General features: G+C 38.6%; 1 pseudogene; it reads left to right on the top strand.

The window, feature by feature from the left end:
- Positions 1 to 717: 717 nt before the first annotated feature.
- The window catches only part of LOC118650440, a 32,727-nt pseudogene continuing 14,546 nt past the window's right edge, over positions 718 to 18,898 (top strand).

The raw sequence follows: 18,898 nt of genomic DNA, 5'->3' as shown, positions 1-18,898 counted from the left end.
GGCTCTCTTAAGTAATGGTGGGGAATTTAGGCCAGCTGTGTGCTGGTATTTGGACAAAAAATTATCTTGGTGCTGTATTCCTGAGGTTCGTTATGCTGCCCTCCATTCTTTTTCTGTCCATATAGTTGTAAAACTTCAAGGGCCAATATTAAGATCTAGGACAGTGATGGCGAACCTATGACGCACGTGTCAGAGGTGACACGTGAACTCATTTTTTTGGTTGATTTTTCTTTGTTAAATGGCATTTAAATATATAAAATAAATATCAAAAATATAAATCTTTATTTTACTATGGTTGAAAATATCAAAAAATTTCTATATGTGACACGACACCAGAGTTAAGTTAGGGTTTTTCAAAATGCTGACACGCCGAGCTCAAAAGGTTCGCCTTCACTGATCTAGGACTAACTAAATGCTTAGAACACCAAGGTCAGAATTAGAATTGACTACACTTGAGTTTTCATTTCAAGGTTTAGGGATAAAGCATTCTAATAATTAACAGTATGCTTTTATTTGGAAGATCCTCTATGCTGTTGTATTCCTATATCTGTGGTGGATGGAGGTAAATGGAGAATTTAGAGAATATAGGAACCTGGCATTGCTAAAATTCTTTACTGTAGAAAAGCTAACAAGAGGAGTCAGTGCACATTATTAACTTTATGTTAATATCATGTTTTTTAAATATGAGAAAGTTTTTCTAAATTAGCTGTGAGAACTATGAAGTTAAATCTCCAGGATGGTAATGATATAAATTCTGAAACATAACACTTGCCAAAGTTTTAAAAAGCCCCATAATAAAACCTTATAATAAAAAAAATGCTAAAATCTGTTTTATTTATTTTAATATATTGAGGCACATTCAAATAAAATATAAATGGCCACTATATGTTGCACAATGTAATATTAAATGTAGGTAAATTATAAAACATTTCATGCAATATGATATTTTTAAAAATATAATTAAAATTTATGTGTGCTATGTATAATTATTAACGTCTTCAAAAGCCTTGCATACTGTGATATGTAAAATATTTAATGTATAGTATTTTGTTGATTTTTGAGCTCTACATTTTCTTACATTTTGCCATTCCTAATGTCAAGGTAAGTTTAATAATAGATAGTGTATCATAGTTTAATAGACAGAATTTTTCTTTTTTTAAGTCAATGGATCTCATAAAATATTATTCTCAATCAGAATTTTCCCATTTCCACCTGATAGCAAAACAATATCTAGTCACTTTTTCTAACTCAAGAACAATTCTCCTTTATTTCCTGTTTTAGGTATTCCTGTCCGTGCTTCTCATCCTGGAAGTGCTTGTGCTCCCCAGAGTTGTTTGTCAATGTCTGGAGGCATTTTGTTGGTCAATATGGTGTCCCAAATTATCTGTTCTCAAATGCCAATAATGCCAAGCTGGAGAAACCCTGGCAGGAAACTTCTCAGCAAGCCTGTCCCAGGTAATCATTCAGACCTTGAGGTGTAGGTCATAGGTCACATATGTGAGATTGTTGTTTCTACCACTCCAGACAAAAACAAACAAACAAAACAACAACACAACCTTCTCAACTCATTGGAAGTGGTAAGGTAAAACATACCAACTGCGACACAATTTTTACTGAAATGGGGGATTTTTAACTTTGTTTCTTTGGATCACCTGGGTGGGTATGACAATGCTGATGCCTTAGTCCCCCCTCCAGGCATTCTGAGGTAGTTCGCCTGGAGAATGTAGTCATTCTGGGCCTTAGGATATTTTAAAGCTCCCCAAGTGACAATGTGGTCAAGATTAAGAAGCACTTCCCTATTGATACTGAATTTTTGGACTGGAACCTGGATTCTTTGTCCGCCGGAATAGAAGAATGAGTCCACGGACAGAAAGTGGTATAGCAAAGGTGAAAATTTATTGAAGAACAAGTACAGACTCCCACGTAGAGAGGGGGAAAAGGGTCTAACTGAGTCCCTTTTCTCTACAGCTTATAAAGGCTGCAGTTTCTGTGTCCTGATATCCCCTCTGATTGGTCAATATTCCCCTTCAAATTGGTCACTATAGCAACCCCTGAGCTCAAAGTTCAAACCTCACTTGGGACATGTGAGGCTCTCCTCCCTCATTGTTCTCCTAATTCTTTCTGGGCTGTCTTCCTTCTCTTCATTTTGTAAATATAGACCTTTCTTGTCTACTTCAGTTCCCTTGTTTTATGGAAATATGCCTATTGCTGCTCCCTTGTTTTATGAAGATGTAACTGCACCTGGCTTCCTTGTGTTATGGAAATGTACCTCCTCCCAGTCTGCAGCCCCGTGCTTTTCCATGGACCCCAGTTCTACAAAACCTCTAAGCCTGCCTATGTTATCCCAAAATTCCTGCTACACTATGGTCTATTTTTGATAACCATCTGGAAAACATGTTTCAGCAGAGTCAACTGACTTTTGAATTTCTTTATTATGAAGATGATGACTTTTGAACCTGTAAGCTTAATCAAATGGCTTTTGTCCACTAATTTTTTGAAAACTTCATAGTGGAAGAAATAGTGATCCTAATTCTTATAGTCTGGGGGAAACGCTTAAAAAAGAAAATATTGGGGATTTGATGCTATATATGTTGCTGCCCACAAATGTCACACAGTTAGTGGAGGATAAAAAAATATATATATATCTTATTTTTTTTTAAATGCCCAATTCCTAAGAGGTTACTATGATTTGGGGTAGTGCAATTATTTTTCATTATGGTTTTTGTAATGGAAAGTTATAAAAATAATATAATAGTTTTAGTGATTCTTGTAAAGAATTTTTTATAGTTTTTGTATATTTCAATTTTTATTTTGTTTTCGTATAGTCATTTTCCATGTAATAACAGCTTTTGAATAAAAATAATGATATATATAGTCATTCAAAAGCTGCTATGTTTACATGGAAAATGATTCATTTCAGTGTCTTATGCATCTATATCAGAGTGAATGACAGTGTTATTAGTTGAAAGGTAGAAATGTGATAAATTATTTGAGGAATTAATTGATTAATCTGAAGTAAGTTATATTGTCTTACTTGCTAGTAAGATATTTTAGTGGATGGTACCATTAGACAGTTAGAAATTTGCTTGTAATGTTTATATGATTAATGTAAATTTGGTAATCTTGTGAAGCCAAATGGTGTTAAAGATTTAACAATAAGAGATAATATTTTCTTCAGTGGAAAACATAAAATGAGAGAAGAGAAATGGTAAGAAACATGATTTGGAGGATTCTGCATTTGTGTAGTGGGAGGTGGAGGAGGAAGTAAACATACTTAAGGAACAATCAGAATTTATGGAGCATGGTTGTCACTTGCTACAGAGGTAATTGGCAAATTCTACAAGGAAATTTAAAATGATGACAAAATAAGTTGGGGGATTGACTTTGGTATATAGAAAGTTGTTGGTGACATTTTTTTTAATCCTCACCTGAGGGCATGATTTTTATAGATTTTAGAGAAAGAGGAAGGGAGATGGAGAGAGAGAGGAAAAGACATAGATGTGAGAGTGAAACATTGATTACCTTCCTCACATGTCTGGGCTAGGGCTGGATCCCACAACCTAGGTATGTGTTCCCACTGAAATCAAGCCCACAACCTTTACTGTGTACAAGATGACACTCCAAACACTTGAGCCACACCAGCCAGGGCAGTTGTTGGTGACTTTTGAGACAATAGTTCTATAAATGGGTGAGTAAATTGAAAAAGCAAGAGAAAATGAGTGACTAAATTGAGTTCCTATGTACATGTGTGTTCGATAATACAAAAGGGAAAAGACAAAGCAGTTTGAGATGATTTGTATGCAAATAGAATATACATTTCCTTTTACACTTGTTTTAGTCCCAATTTTAATATATATATATATATAGATATATATATATATATATATATATATATATATATATATATATATATATATATATAATAGTGTACACAGGGCATATTTGTGAGAAAAAGGCAAGGGGCCAGTAAAAGCTATAAAAATGAAGATTAAAAAATTAGGCAAATATGTGATATGTATATCCCAAATACATATTTAATATCAAGAGTTACTAGTGCAGATTTGTGAGAAGCATTGGGGATTCCTCAGCTTTGTTTAGAAATTGGCTGGCCACTGTGGAGGTCATTCATGGCTCCATTCCCATCCCCATAGGGGGCATTCAGGAAGCAAGAAGCACCTGATCTATGATTCTCTTTCATCACAGATGTTTCTATCTCTCTCCCTCTCCTTTCTTCTCTGAAATCAATAAAAAATTATTTTAAAAAATTTTTAAGTAAATTTACTTCCTTGGAAGATAAAAATATGGTGAAGATGCAATTTTAAATGTTATTTTAGAGGCAATATAATCTAAAAGTGAATATCTTTTATGGAATTCATTTTAAGTTTATCTGCATTAAATGCCTACCACAACCCAGACAAAGTATGAATACTGGGGATACAATGTAATGCTTATTTGTCCCCAAATGCCATGTAGTTCAGCAGAGAATGCCAAGAAGTTCTATTTTTTTAAGATAAAGTTTCAATGTGTGGACTGATACTATGATTTTGCATTTAAGATGGACTTAAATTTACTTTTATGTATTCAAATCTGTTCTTCACAATTGTTATTTGCTCTTGTATATGAATGAAAAGGTTTAACAAATTTTTGGAGGAAAAACTAAATGTTTATGCTCATGGAATTTTTAACTTGCCAAAAATCTAATATTTCAAAACTAGAAAGTAAATGATGAATCTTAATATATTTTCTCTCTTGGCAAATAATGAGAAATACAGTTCTGAAATGTTTTCCTGCTGTGTGAAGCAAAGGCTTTCCTCCCAGGTGGGATCATGGCTGAGGTTTTCAGAAATGCATAATTAACTCCAAATACTTTAAAGGGGAAGCCAAAGTACATTTTGATAGACTTGTTCATGGTATTTTTCCCTTATGAGCCCCATTCTCCTACCATCTGAATACTACTTATTATTTCCTCCGTTGCCTATGGGAAATAACACTCAGCTGTTGATCAAACTGAAACTAATTAAACATTTCTGTGTGAAATGTTATGTCTATAGAATCAAAGAAAAATTAGACAAGACAGATGATATTGCAAAGTACGAAGTCTCCAAAATATGTCAAAATACACAAAAAATGTCTAAAATATCAAATAGATTTACTTCCTAAATTTAATATTTAATTGATTTAATTTGCTATTTTTTTTTAATCTTGCCTCAACCATGATTTAAGATTACACATATTCTATCAATGGGGATGAAAACAGTAGAGAACAATGAAAACCAGACTCTTCATAGTTTAAAAAAGAAGCAAGCATTGGTACTTAGAAAGGTTTTGAAGTCAGAGTAACTGGAAGGTAAACATTGTCTTTCCACATTACTATTGGTTGTAGGTGTTGGGCAATTTTTATAAGTTTTTTCACAAAAGAAAATATGAGATGGTAGTGAACATCAAGGACATTTTTTTTTGTATTGTTTATATAATCAACAGTGTAAGTAAATATTGGTTGTTAATCCTATACAATAAAGCCTAATATGCTAAGTGTCTGGTTGACCAGTTGGCCGTTCAACCAAAGCATAATATGCTAATGATATGCTAAGGCTGCTCAGCCACTCACTATGAGGTTCACTGACCACCAGTGTGCAGAAAGTTGACCAACCAATCACTATGGCATGAACTGACCACGAGGGGGCAGGTGCTCTGACTGGTAGGTTAGCTTGCTGCCAATTGGAACTGAGCGAGATGAGCCAGATATGTCCTGGACCCCTTCCTCAGTCCCTTCCTGGATGGCCAATCTCCCGTGTCCCTCCTTTGTCCCAATTGTGCACCGGTGGAGTCCCTTGGCCTGGCTGCACCCTCTCGCAATCTGGAACCCCTCGGGGGATATCGGAGAGCTGGTTTTGGCCCTATCCTTTCTACATTGAATTGCCCTGACATTTTTGTCAAAAATCAATTGACCATATATGTGTGAGTCTATTTCTGAAGTGTCTATTCAATTACTTTGAATGATTTGTGTACCCTTTCAACAATAACACACTATATTGATTTCTGCAGATTGAGATTAAATCTCTCAATTTTCCCTTATTTTTAAAATGTTAGGTCACAACCTCCTCAGGAGCTTTGCAGTATAATCCAAAACTGGCCCCTACATGCTGAGGGCAGGGTGAGATCAAATAAAAAGGCAGATCATTTCAGATTTGTAGGTGGCAATTTAATAAGCAAGGAGATTTACTTAGAAGACTTGTCTTGGCAACCACAAGATGAATAGTTGTCTGCACCCACATGCCAAATCTCACAGGCATGTAGAGGCTTTATATAGAGGTCATGTACACATGGGGACTTAACTGGGTTCAACTATCACACAGGGACTTAGTCTCATACCCAATCTAGATGGTCTCATCACTGTAATTTCTATCTTGAGGCTGTGTCTGTGGGCAACTTCTAGCCTATTGGAGCAAACAATTGCTTGAATTCAATTAACAGGTCAAACTGTTATGTCTTCTGATGACCTTTCCAACACAAAATTATTTACATTTTCCTTGTTCATTTGTTTTTCCATGCAAATTTTGTAATTAAATGTCAATGCCCACAAATCCTGCTGGCAACTTGACTGTTCGTAGAGCAGGGAGCATCACAGAGTGTCGTGGAGCCTCATGGGGTGGCACGGGGCATCACGGAGCATCAGACATGGCCCTGACCGCAGGCTAGGCTTAGGGACCCTACTTGAGCATGATTTCGTGTGCTGGGCCTCTAATATATATATATATAGCCAGCAACAAGAATGCCGTAATGACCAGAATGACCGGTTGCTATGATGCCCACTGCAGCCAGCAAACCGGCCTCATGGGGAAGGTGGGGCCTCTGGCCAACCTCCTGCAGCCCCTCCCCCCCGCTTGCCCTGCCCCTGATCAGCCTCCCACTGCATCCAGGGCAAAGCAGCTGGCCAACCCTCCCCACAGTCCCTCCCCCTGGCTGGCCCCACCCCTCATTGCCCCCACCCTAATAGGGGGTGGGGCCAGATGTCAAACCTCCTGCATCCCCTCATCTCGCCCCGACCCACCCCAATTTGTTCCCCCAACCCAAATCAGGGGCAAGGCCACCAGCCAACCACCTGCAGCCCCTCCCCCAGCTGGCCTCTCCCCCAATGGACTCCCACCACCCCAATCAGCCTGTGGTCCTTCCCCCCAGTCAGCTCCACCTCCAATCACCCTCTCCCACTCCAATCAGGATCAGGACCAACCGGCCAACCACTCATAGCCCCCACCCCAGGCTGCTGACAACCACCCCTCCCTCAGCCCACCACCCACAGTCCCTCCCCAGGACCGGCCCCACCACTGAGTAGCCACCACCACCCAAATAGGCCCACAGCCTCTCCCCCCAGCCAGGTCTGCCCACAATGGGCCACACCACACCAATCAGGGGTGGGGCTGGCTGCCAACCTCCCACAGTCTCCTCCCCTAAACAGGCCCTGCCTCGATCCGCACCAATTGGGGCTGGGCCAGCCAGACCCCACCTGTACACGAATTCGTGTACTGGGCCTCTAGTCTACTAATAAACCATAGTTCATCTTTTCTAGTACAGGTTGGAGAAGGATCTTATTTTGCATCCTGTATTACCACCCAAAATATGACTTCATTAAACATCAGCACTATTATGGTAGTTAGGAGACAAGCAGAAATCCTACCTGTTAATCTCACCAGGAAATGGCAAGGCTCATCAACTATCAAAGTCTTAGAAAGAGCATTGAGCCAATTACTGCCCAAAAGATTTTTGGGAATGCTCATTGTAGCCATCATCTCAGCTGTTGTTATTCTTACTACTGCCAGCTTTGCTGTGGCAGCCCTTCTGAGTCTGTGCAGATGGCCACATTTATAGACAATATGGCCTATAACATAACTAGGGAATTCACTATATAACAGCACATAGATCAAAATATATTAGCTACACTACAGGCAATAGAGGCAGCCATTGAATATCTGGGGGAAATACAGTACACCATAGCATACAGACAAGTGCTTAATTGCAATTAGGAGCATAAGCACCTATGTATAATCCCTTTAAAATGGAACAGTAGTCACCATTAGTAAATTGATGTTAAAAAGCATCTATGGGGAATCTTTCATGATAAACTTACTAAAGAAGCAAACATGTTGCAAAGGCAAATTAGAGTCCTACTTGCTATCAACATGAAAAATAGACTACTGCTTGGAATATGGTAAAGGAGCATTTGGAGTGGATAAACACCACCACATGGTTTCCTAAAATCAATTGGTACCTGATTGGATTAACCATTGCTGTCATTGTAATTCTCTTTGTTTTTCTTATAGTCTGCAAAATCAGAACTCAAGCAGTGAACGTGCTTCAGACTCGAACATTTCAAAGCAGAAAACTCGTCATCTCCCTCTGTCTTCTGCAGCCAGCAAAACAAAAAGGGGAAAGATGTGGGGAAGCACAGGACTTGGGTAGAAAGTCTGTAAGGAGGATTCTCTGAAAGATCGGGGGCCTCTGCAGTGACCTTGCCGAAGGCAGCAGCTCCTGCCTTGACTTTTCCAAACAAGTCCAAGCCCCCCAGGTTGTTTTGCTGGAATCTCTGTGTTTAGGCTTTAAGACCCGACCTTGCAGAAGCATGTGCTTTCTCAAGGATACTTACCTTGCTGATTGTATCTAGAGGTTAATTTTAATTCAAGCTGTTGTTACAATAAAAGCCTAAGGAGGCAGGCAATAGGGCTGTTTTGGTGCCTCCTGCCAAGCAGCCCCTTAGCCCTCTCTTTCACAGGAATGTGTGTCAGAGTAATCCATTCATCCCTCATTCAGGGTCTACGGGTCATCCCCTGCATTTCACAAACCATTTTAGAAGAGATTTGGGTAGTGGTGAGGAGTGGTTACCAACACCACAAATCTGACAGATGTACATACAAAAACAATGTCATATTTGACAGATAATAATTATTTTCATAAACATCACATGCTATTGAAGTGATTATAGTTAACAATACTTGTATAAATAGGAGATTGATACATTAAAAAGTAGAAATGAGGAGGTAACCCTAGAGGGACTGCATTTACACAGCTCTGCCAACTATAAGCATTTTTTTTATTCTTCTTTTTTTTCTTATTTTCTTCTTTCTTTCCTTTCCTCCTTACTTCCTTCCTTCTACCTTTTTTCTTTATTTCTTTCTTCTTTCCTTTAGTCCCTTTTTCATGTTACATCACTCCCCTTCATTCTACTATCTAATATATTTCTGAAATATCTGTATATTTTAAATACTCCCTTAAATGTTAGATATACAAACATGTTATAATGTTTTCAATAACAAGTAGCTTGCAAGCTAATAAATTAAAACTTATAATTAATATGATAAATTTCACAACAGATATATGAATAATATGTTTGGAAACACAGAACATACAAGAGCAATTGTCTTGAAGTTGGGTGTAGATTGACAGAGATAATTATATATTGAGGAATTTCCAGGGTTTGCTACATGGAGATTTTGGAATATGAAATATAGAAAGTTATATATTTAGGAGCTAAATTAAGGAATGTAATATGAATACTAATTATATGGTTAAAAAAGTGGTAAGCTAGATATTCTTGATGCTTCTCACTAAAATATCCCTGCAAATATATCAAAATGGAGACCAAACCTGAACTTGGAGTTTAGCTAGAAAAGCTTTTATTCAATAGCCAAAAAAAAGTGTAGAAGTGTCAATGACTATGAACTCTGAAAAGTTATACAAATTTTATTTTTTTTCACAAGTTATATTCTTATCAAATTAAGTCACCGTGTTGCATAAGTTAATTTTGATGCTGCTCTTCAATTTGACTAGGAAACTATTTTGTTTTTAATTATACAAATGGCATCATACTAATCCCTTCTAATAATTACCAGATTTCTCATTTCTATACAGTGGGGCCTTGACTTACGAGTGTCCCGACTAACGAGTTTTTCGAGATGCGAGCTGTCTCTTGGCTGAGTTTTGCTTTGAGTTGCGAGCTAAAATTCGGGTTACGAGCCAGCTTCAGATACTCCACCTCTAGTTGGCACAGCGAACGTCACAGTAAATGCCACAACATCAGCCCAGCATCACGTGTCTCACTCGTTCACTTTTTGATTTGACATATGAGTAATTTGAGTTACAAGCTCCGTCACGGAACAAATTAAACTCGTAATTTGCCTGGGTGCAACTGGTCACACACCCACTGCATCTCTAAAATTTATGACTATATTTTAATCAAGTATTTTAATTAAATATTGTAACTTCAATTTTGCCTAAGAATTGGAGTGGATTTTCAAACAATAATCTTAATACTTTCATTGTCTAAAGCAATATGTCTGTCTATCATGTCTAGTTACATTTCTTCAAATGTAGATAATATAAATCAGATATAGTTTTCAATTCTTAAAGTTTGATAGAATGAGTGCTAGATATTTAAGAATAAAAAGACAGATAATAGATGGGGTTAGTATATGTAGCATCAATTTCAATATTAATATAATATTACTTAAAGCATTTCATATAGCTAGAGCTTATTTTACAGACATCTTTTATACAAATACATCTCATCATAATGGCCTCAATATGATTTATGCATTTTTTCAAAAAAGTTAAGTGATTATTTGAATTGCCTCAGCTTGTAAATGATGGAGAAGACGTAGAAATAGTGATTCAGAGTATACACTATAAGGTGATGAGTAGCAAAGAGACAAGCAAAAGATAAATAAGCAAAGAGAGTTTGAGACAAATGGGTCTAATATGGGGTGATTTGTACATAGTAGATAAAAAAAACTATGTCATTATAGAAGTCTTATTGAAATCAGACCTGCTCCTAATTTGTCTTTAGGAATATATTTATGCTAGGCTAACCATATAATATTATTTTAAATAAGACAGATGAGCAAAGTAAAACAAAAAATAATTTGCAGGAAGGACAAATATAAAATTTAATCTGTTAATAATTATGAGGATCTAACCTTTAGTGTTCCTTAAATATCAAATAGTTGTGTGTAGACTCATATATGAAAAGCCATGACTCTGTTTATTTTATTCACAGTTTAAATTTTCAGTTTTATTTTGTACACAGTGAACACAGATGGTTCCAAATTTGGTTGACTGCTTCTAAGCTATTTTCATGTTCATATCTATACTAATAAAAGGGTAACATGCTAATTAGACAGGATAGACCGGACGTCCTGCCGGACAAAGCCATGGTGGCAGGGGCCAAAGCAGAGGCAGTTAAGGGCAATCAGGCCATCAGGGGAGCAGTTAGGTGTTGATCAAGCTGGCAGGGGAATGGTTAGGGGCTGATCAGGCTGGCAGGCAGAAGCGGTTAGGGGCAATCAGGCAGGCAGGCAGGTTAGCGGTAGGGAGCCAGCAGTCCCGGATTGTAAGGGGGATATCCACAGGGATCGGGCCTAAACGGGCAGTCGGACATCCCCTGAGGGGTCCCAGATTGGAGAGGGTGCAGGCTGGGCTGAGGGGAACCCCACCCACCAGTGCACGAATTTCATGCACTGGGCCTCTAGTCTTTTTATATAAAGCCAGAGGCCCAGTGCATAGGGGGGTCCCTCAGCCCAACCTGAACCCTCTCGCAATCCGGGATGCTACATGCACCAGTGACCATACTTTTCATACAGGTGAAAGGCGTCTTGCTGTTGTATGGGCAGCTACATTTGTTTTGCCCTGATTTTAAAAAGTAGTACATAACATGATCCTTCTGAGGCAGGAGTACTATTTCCCCCATCTTATGGGTGGAAAAACTGAAGCAGAGAAAAGTTAAGTAATTGGCCTTGTCACAGTTATAAGTGTCAGAATTAGGGCTGATTACAAAATGTGCAAGCCAGAGTATATGTGTATCATCGCTGCATCATCCTATTTTTTCAGTGTTAGAGTAGCCTTACCAGGTTTTAATTTTTAAATCTAAGAGACTATTCCCAATATATAGGGTAGGGTTCCTAGGCCTGGCTGGCAATCAGGGCCAATCTGTGGGGCTACTGGCAGGGCGATCTTGGGGCCCCCACTGACTGCCCGCTAGCTGGCCCCAACCTGGGGCAGCTCCTGCGTTGAATGTCTGCCCCCTGGTGGTCAGTTTGCATCATAGTAGCTGGTTGTTCCGCTGTTCGGTCTATTTGCATATTAGGGTCTTATTATATAGGACTAGAGGCCCGGTGCACAAAAATTTGTGCACTCGGGGGGAAGTGGGGTGTTCCTCAGCCGGGCCTGTGCCCTCTCATAGTCAGGGACCCCTCGGGAGATAAGGACCTGCTGGCTTAGGCCTGCTCCCGGGTGGCAGAGGGCAGGCCCAATCCCTAGGTGCAGCCCCTGGTCGGGCTCAGAGCAGGGCTGATTGGGGATTTGGGGCGCTGCCCCTGTCATGCACAGAGCAGGGCAGATAGGGAGGTTGCGATGCCACCCTCAGTCACGCTCAGGGTAGGGCCGATTGGAGGTTTGGGGCACCGCCCCCTGTCCCACTCAAGACAGGGTCGATGGGGAGGTTGCGGCGCCACCCCCTGTCACGCACAGAGCAGGGCCAATCAGGGGATTGTGGCGCTGCCCCCTGTCATGCACAGAGCAGGGCCCATCAGGGGTTGGGGATCCATACCCTGTCACACACAGAGCAGGGTCGATCAGGGGTTTGGGGCGCCGCACCCTGTCACACTCAGGGCAGGGTCGATGGGGAGGTTACAGCTCCACCCCGTCACACACAGAGCAGGGCCCGTGGGGGGGGGGGGTTGGGGCGCTGCCCTCTATCACCCACAGAGCAGGGCTGCTCAGGGGGTTGGGGCGGCGCCACTGTCACACTCAGGGCAGGGCCGACGGGGAGGTTATGGCTCTACCCTGTCACACACAGAGCAGGGCCCGTGGGGGGTGGGGAGGGTTGGGGTGCCACACCCTGTCACACACACAGCCGCAGGGCGATCAGGGGGTTGGGGAGCTCCCCCCATCAGGCACAGAACAGGGCCAATCAGGGGGTTGGGGCGCCTTTCCCTGTCACGAACAGAGCAGGGTGGATAGGGAGGTTGTGGCCCCACCCCCTGTCACACACAGAGCCGCAGGGCGATCAGGGGGTTTGGGCGCTGCCCCCTGTCACGCTGATCCCGGTGCCGGGAGGCCTCACGGCTCCGCTGATCCCGGTGCTGGGAGGCATATTACCCTTTTACTATATAGAATAGAGGCCTGGTGCACGGGTGGGGACCAGTTGGTTTGCCCTGAAGGGTGTCCTGGATCAGGGTGGGGGTCCCCACTGGGGTGCCTGGCCAGCCTGGGTGAGGGGATGAGGACTGTTTGCAACTGGTCACACACCCTTCAGGGTGGGGGTCCCCACTGGGGTGCCTGGCCAGTCTGGGTGAGGGGCTGAGTGCTGTTTTCAAGCTGGCAGGTGACGGAAGCTCCCAAGTGCTCCTTTTTTTCTTTTTTTTTTTATTCTGGGCCAGCTTTAGCTCTGAGGCTCCAGCTCTTAGGCCTCAGCTGCTGAAAGCAGGTATCTGGTTTGTTTCGGTTCTATAATTGAAACAATGTATAACTCCAGCTCTGAGATCCCGGCTCTCTGAAAGTAGGTTTCTGGGGTTTTGTTTAGCTTCTATATTTGTTACAATGTTTGAAACTGTAGGTTCAGAGGCCAGCAAGGCAGGCGGGGAACGTTGGTTTTCTCCGTCACTGAAGCAAGCAAGCCTCATGTTAGTTTCAAGCTGCCTGGCTGCCGGCCGCCATCTTGGCTGGCAGTTAATTTGCATATCTCTCTGATTAGCCAATGGGAAGGGTAGCAGTCGTATGCCAATTACCATGTTTCTCTTTTATTAGATAAGACTAGAGGCCTGGTACAGGAAATTTGTGACCGAGGGAGGGAGGGTTAGGTCCCGCAGCTCGGCCTGCACCCTCTCGCAATCTGGAACCACTGGCTCCTAACCGCTCGTCTGCCTGCCTGTTCGCCTTTAACCACTCTGCCTGCCTGCCTGATTACCCCTAACCACTCACCTGCCTGCCTGATCACCCCCAACCGCCTCTGCGTCAGCCCCTGCCACAGCAACTTTGTCCACATCCTGAATGACATCTGGAAAGTCGTTCATCTGTCTGGTCTAATTAGCATATTACACTTTTATTATTATAGATGTTAACCATATCTGTCTTCTGAAATACTTAGGAAGTCACTTATTCTAGATAAAGCAAATTATAAAATTGCATTTAGTCCTATAAGGATTCACCTTTGTACATAAAATATTACTATTACTTTTTTAACATTGTTACATATTTACATTGCAATTACTTTTTCACATTGGGGCAAGGAGAAAGCGATGGCATTGTTGTAAAAGTCCAACTTTTATTACATTCATCTTTAAGGAAAAAAATGATGCCCATAATTGTTGTTAATGTAATACATGTACTAATATTGTATTTTTTCTATCTGTTTCTAGGCCATAATAAAGATAAATAAGCAGCTGAAACAGCTTTGAAGATACTATTCCAAATGTCTGGTTTATAAAAAATTCATCATACTGTCTAATACTTACCAATGAAAGTAATTCAAGGACAGTGCACTCTGTCCCAGCAGTTTATGATTTCAAAAAGCTTACAGCCAAAGGATAGTTTTAATTGTTTATGTGATAAATGGCTTGGTCATCTCCTTCACTCTGCATCTGGGAAGAACAGAGTAAATTATGAATAAACTTAGGTATACTGCAAAAAAATAACTGCAAGGGGAATTCAAGTGATTTATAGTATGTGTGATGATGCTTGGACATTAGATAAATAAATAAGCAATATTAATGTTCTTCTATTTCTGAAGTCAGAATCTAAATGTAGTTTTTCAAAATTTCAGTTGAAACAGCAGTCTTTGAACTATGAAGGTTAGGAAGAATACCATCATGTGTTAACATTGATAGGAAAATAGCAGATGAAAATTGAACGACTTTTTATACTGTGTTTTTTAACTTTGTCACATTTATATGGAGTAGCAGGTACTGAATTCCTATAAGGAAGCAATAATGAAAAGTAATACAGACAGAAATAGCTTGCTTTCAGCTAGCTAGACTAATGGCAAGGGCAACTTATATCAATTAAATCAGTAACTCTCCAAGATAAAGTTCACTAACACACTTAGAGGTTTTATTTTCCCCACATAAATGTCTGCTTTAATAAGTAGAGAAATTTCACTGTAGTTTCCTATTGATAATAAAATAAGGTGCAAAATGTTAAAGAAAAGCAACAACAGTGATATGTATGAATATGTATATTCTTTAATTTTTGTAAAATAGTTTTTCCAGGAAGCTAAAATTTAGGATACGCTAAACATTTTAGTAAATATATAATTACATTAATTGATACCATTATGGCATTTCTAATAATAGTTGAGTATTATTGTTTTAATTTTTCTTTTAAAAATTAATAATAAGAAAATGATACTAAATCTTTGCCATAAAATTATAATTAGCACTTTTTTTAACATACAAAAATCTATATAAACTCATGTATACAACTTCATAAGTTTGGAGATAAATATGTATCTTTGAAACCAGCACAACTATATATCCCCTAAATATATGTTTCCTCCTGCCTTATTTATTTTACTATTATAATTTTGTGATAACATTTAACATATGGACCCCCCTCCCCTCTTAGAAAAATTTAGGTATGTAATAACATACTGTTACTATAGGTAATATACTTTACAATAAAGTTCTAGGACTCTTTCATCTTGCATAACCAAAATCGTGCATCCTTTGCCTAATATTTCCCTGTTTTCTCTCCTCCTGGCCCCTGACAGCCACTATTCCACTCTCTGGTTTTAGGAGTTTTACTATTTTATATGTCTCATCTAGATGGTATCATGTAGTACTTGTCCTCCGTGTCTGGGTCATGTCACTTAGTATAACGTCCTCCAGGTTCCTCCATATTGTTACAAATGCTTGGATTTCCTTCTTTTTTGTGACTGAATGATATTTCATTTTATGTGCACACCACATATTCTTTATTCATTCATCTGTTACTGGACATTTAGGTTACAGCTGTATCTTAGGTATTGTTAACTTGAGGAGTATTATAGCCCAGTCATTTAAAAAATGTATTTTCTTTTTTAATATTGCTTTAAATCACATCAATCATTTGAAACTTCCTATACAGAGCTAAAAAATTGAGTGTAGACAAAAATAGTAAGTCTACTTGGAAAGTGAGCTTGAGTAATAAAAGTAAATATTTTTACTCAAAAATAAGTATTTTTACTATTTTCTTTAATTAAAAACAACACAACACTTTTTAACACAGGAAATAAAGTAAGAGGATTTCTAATAATTATGTTTTATTAACAAATCGCTCTAATTATCTACTGTATGCAACCTGTATGATTGTCTACTGTAAGCAAAGCAGAATAAATAAAGATGAACTCTTACTGTGGCTATCAAATAGCTTACAAAGCAGTGAGCAAAAGAGACAAGTACACAAATAGCTATTCTACAAGATAGAGCAGAGGTTTCATGATTAAGGATTGTTAGAAGTGATGATTTTCAATTAAATCATATGTGAGAAGGATGTACCAATTAGATAACAATTTCTATGAATTTGGAGCCTAGAATATGATGCTCCAGCCTTGTCATACTAGAGTGTGGAAAGATAACCCATGAAACCTTCAATGTACACAACTTAAAAAATTGGTACTCAAATTTTTAAATAGGAAAAAAATAATTTATCTGTATAAAATAAAAGGGAAGTTATAGAGATGTTTAGTGACTTGAATAATACATTTGAAAGCCATCACCACAGAGAAGAGATGTACGCATTATAACAAAGTACATTTACAATCTTCTATCTCTTCATAGCTTTCTGTGTCGTGGCTCTCCATAAGTTCAGGGTATAATAAATGAATTTTGAATCTCAATGTCTAATCTGAGAAATTGTATACTCTTTTGTCATGGTAGCTTTAAGATTTTTTTGAACTTATCTTCAGCAAAAATATTGCAAAGGCATATTATTCCTAAAAACAAAAGTGTAGGAATAGACATCAGATCAGTATTTGCCAGGGACCAGGGATGGGGGGATGGGTTTGACTGCAAAAGAACTCAAGAAAGCTATTTGCTATGGTGGGAATGTTTTATATCTGATTAAAGTGGGTATTAAATGACTAAGCATTTGTTACAATGAATAGAAGTATATTATAAAAGGAAAAGCTTATTAAATGAGTATTATATCTCAGTAAGTATGACTTAAGTGGGTATAATCAAGGCTAGGGCTAAATTTGTTATGCACTTTAAATTTCTGAATATATGACATCATGAGAAATCAGTTCCAATTTTTGTGTAGTGTACCCTTAAGCCAGTGTATAGGAGAAGATAAGCAGATATTGATGATAATGTAGCATAGTATTGTCTACATGGCATGGGATTTAAGATCTTTATGTATTACGGAATGTAGCCATACTTCCACTAAGAATCCAGAGAATCATACTTTCTAAAGTTAGAGATACTTTACCAAATACACTTTTCTAATTATATTGTCTATTTAAAATATTTTTAAAATCCATAGTTTTCATTATCAGTTTCTTATGATATATCTTAAAGGTTGGATAACTATCTACTTCAGGGTATGATATACAGTTTGACCTTTAAGAAGTTCCTTTATTTACTAGAAAAATATATGAAAGCACTGACACTTACAAAAATATTTACTTTACTGTTGATCTGAAATAGCTGGTTGATTATAATACCCCCTATAGAATAAATGCTTCTAAACACACACACACACACACACACACACAGACACACACACACACATTTCTTTTTTAGTGGATTAGAGATTAAGAATATATTAGTAGGGAAAAACATCGATCAGACCATCAAACCTCAGAGGGAAGGTAAGGGAGGGTGGGGGTAAGGAGGAAAGATCAACCAAAGGACTTGTATGCATGCATATAAGCCTAACCAACGGACACAGACACCAGGGGGGTGAGGGCATTAGTGGAGGGGATGGGGGGGTAATGTGGGGATAAGGACACATATGTAATAACTTAATCAATAGAGAAATTTTAAAAAAATATATTAGTAGGGGAGGAAAACAAATATAGTAGTTCTTACCCTAGATTCTCAATGCCTTTATAACTTAACTTGGACCCTATATTAAACAAATAATACTTACTGAGCATAAAATCTGGGGAAAAAAGCACAAATAAATAATTAGATGTCTAGCATTTAGATTATTTACATACAATTAGGCACTTATAAACTATTTCTAATATTCCAGAGGACACACATTTCTAGTTATGCACTATTTTTTATCTGTTAAGGTACATGTGTAGCTTTCTTTTTCTCTAAAATAATGAGTTATACAAAAACTTTTATTATCCTCTCATTTAGTGGTCTGAAAGAACATTTCCTTTGCATTGGAAAGCAGTTTCGATATCAATTTACATGAAGCATGAGGTCCACTATAAAGATTATATAATATTTATCATTTTCATTGGTTTTTGCTGTCACTTATATAATAAAACAAGGTATTATCATTATGTTATTGAAACTGTTTAAAATTCAATTATAGACTCACATTGTAAAGTTTAAGTATTGATGTCTTTTGTCTGTGATTTGGAGATTATTGTTTATATCTGTCATTAAAGTTCGCATTTTCCAATTTTTTACTTTTTTTTAAAATTAAATATTTATTGTTCAGATTATTACATTTGTTCCTCTTTTTTCCCCCCATAACTCCCCTCCTCCCAGTTCCCACCCCACCCTCCGCCCTCACTCCCCACCCACTGTCCTCATCCATAGGTGCACGATTTTTGTCCAGTCTCTTCCCGCATCTCCCACACCCCTTTCCCCCCCAAGAATAGTCAGTCCATTCCCTTTCTATGTCCCTGATTCTATTATGATCACCAGATTATTTGTTCACTTGATTCTTAGATTCACTTGTTGATAGATGCATG

Source organism: Myotis myotis, unplaced genomic scaffold (assembly GCF_014108235.1).
Source record: "Myotis myotis isolate mMyoMyo1 unplaced genomic scaffold, mMyoMyo1.p scaffold_m19_p_3, whole genome shotgun sequence".
Taxonomy (NCBI): domain Eukaryota; kingdom Metazoa; phylum Chordata; class Mammalia; order Chiroptera; family Vespertilionidae; genus Myotis; species Myotis myotis.
This window is presented reverse-complemented; position numbering and strand designations above follow the sequence as displayed.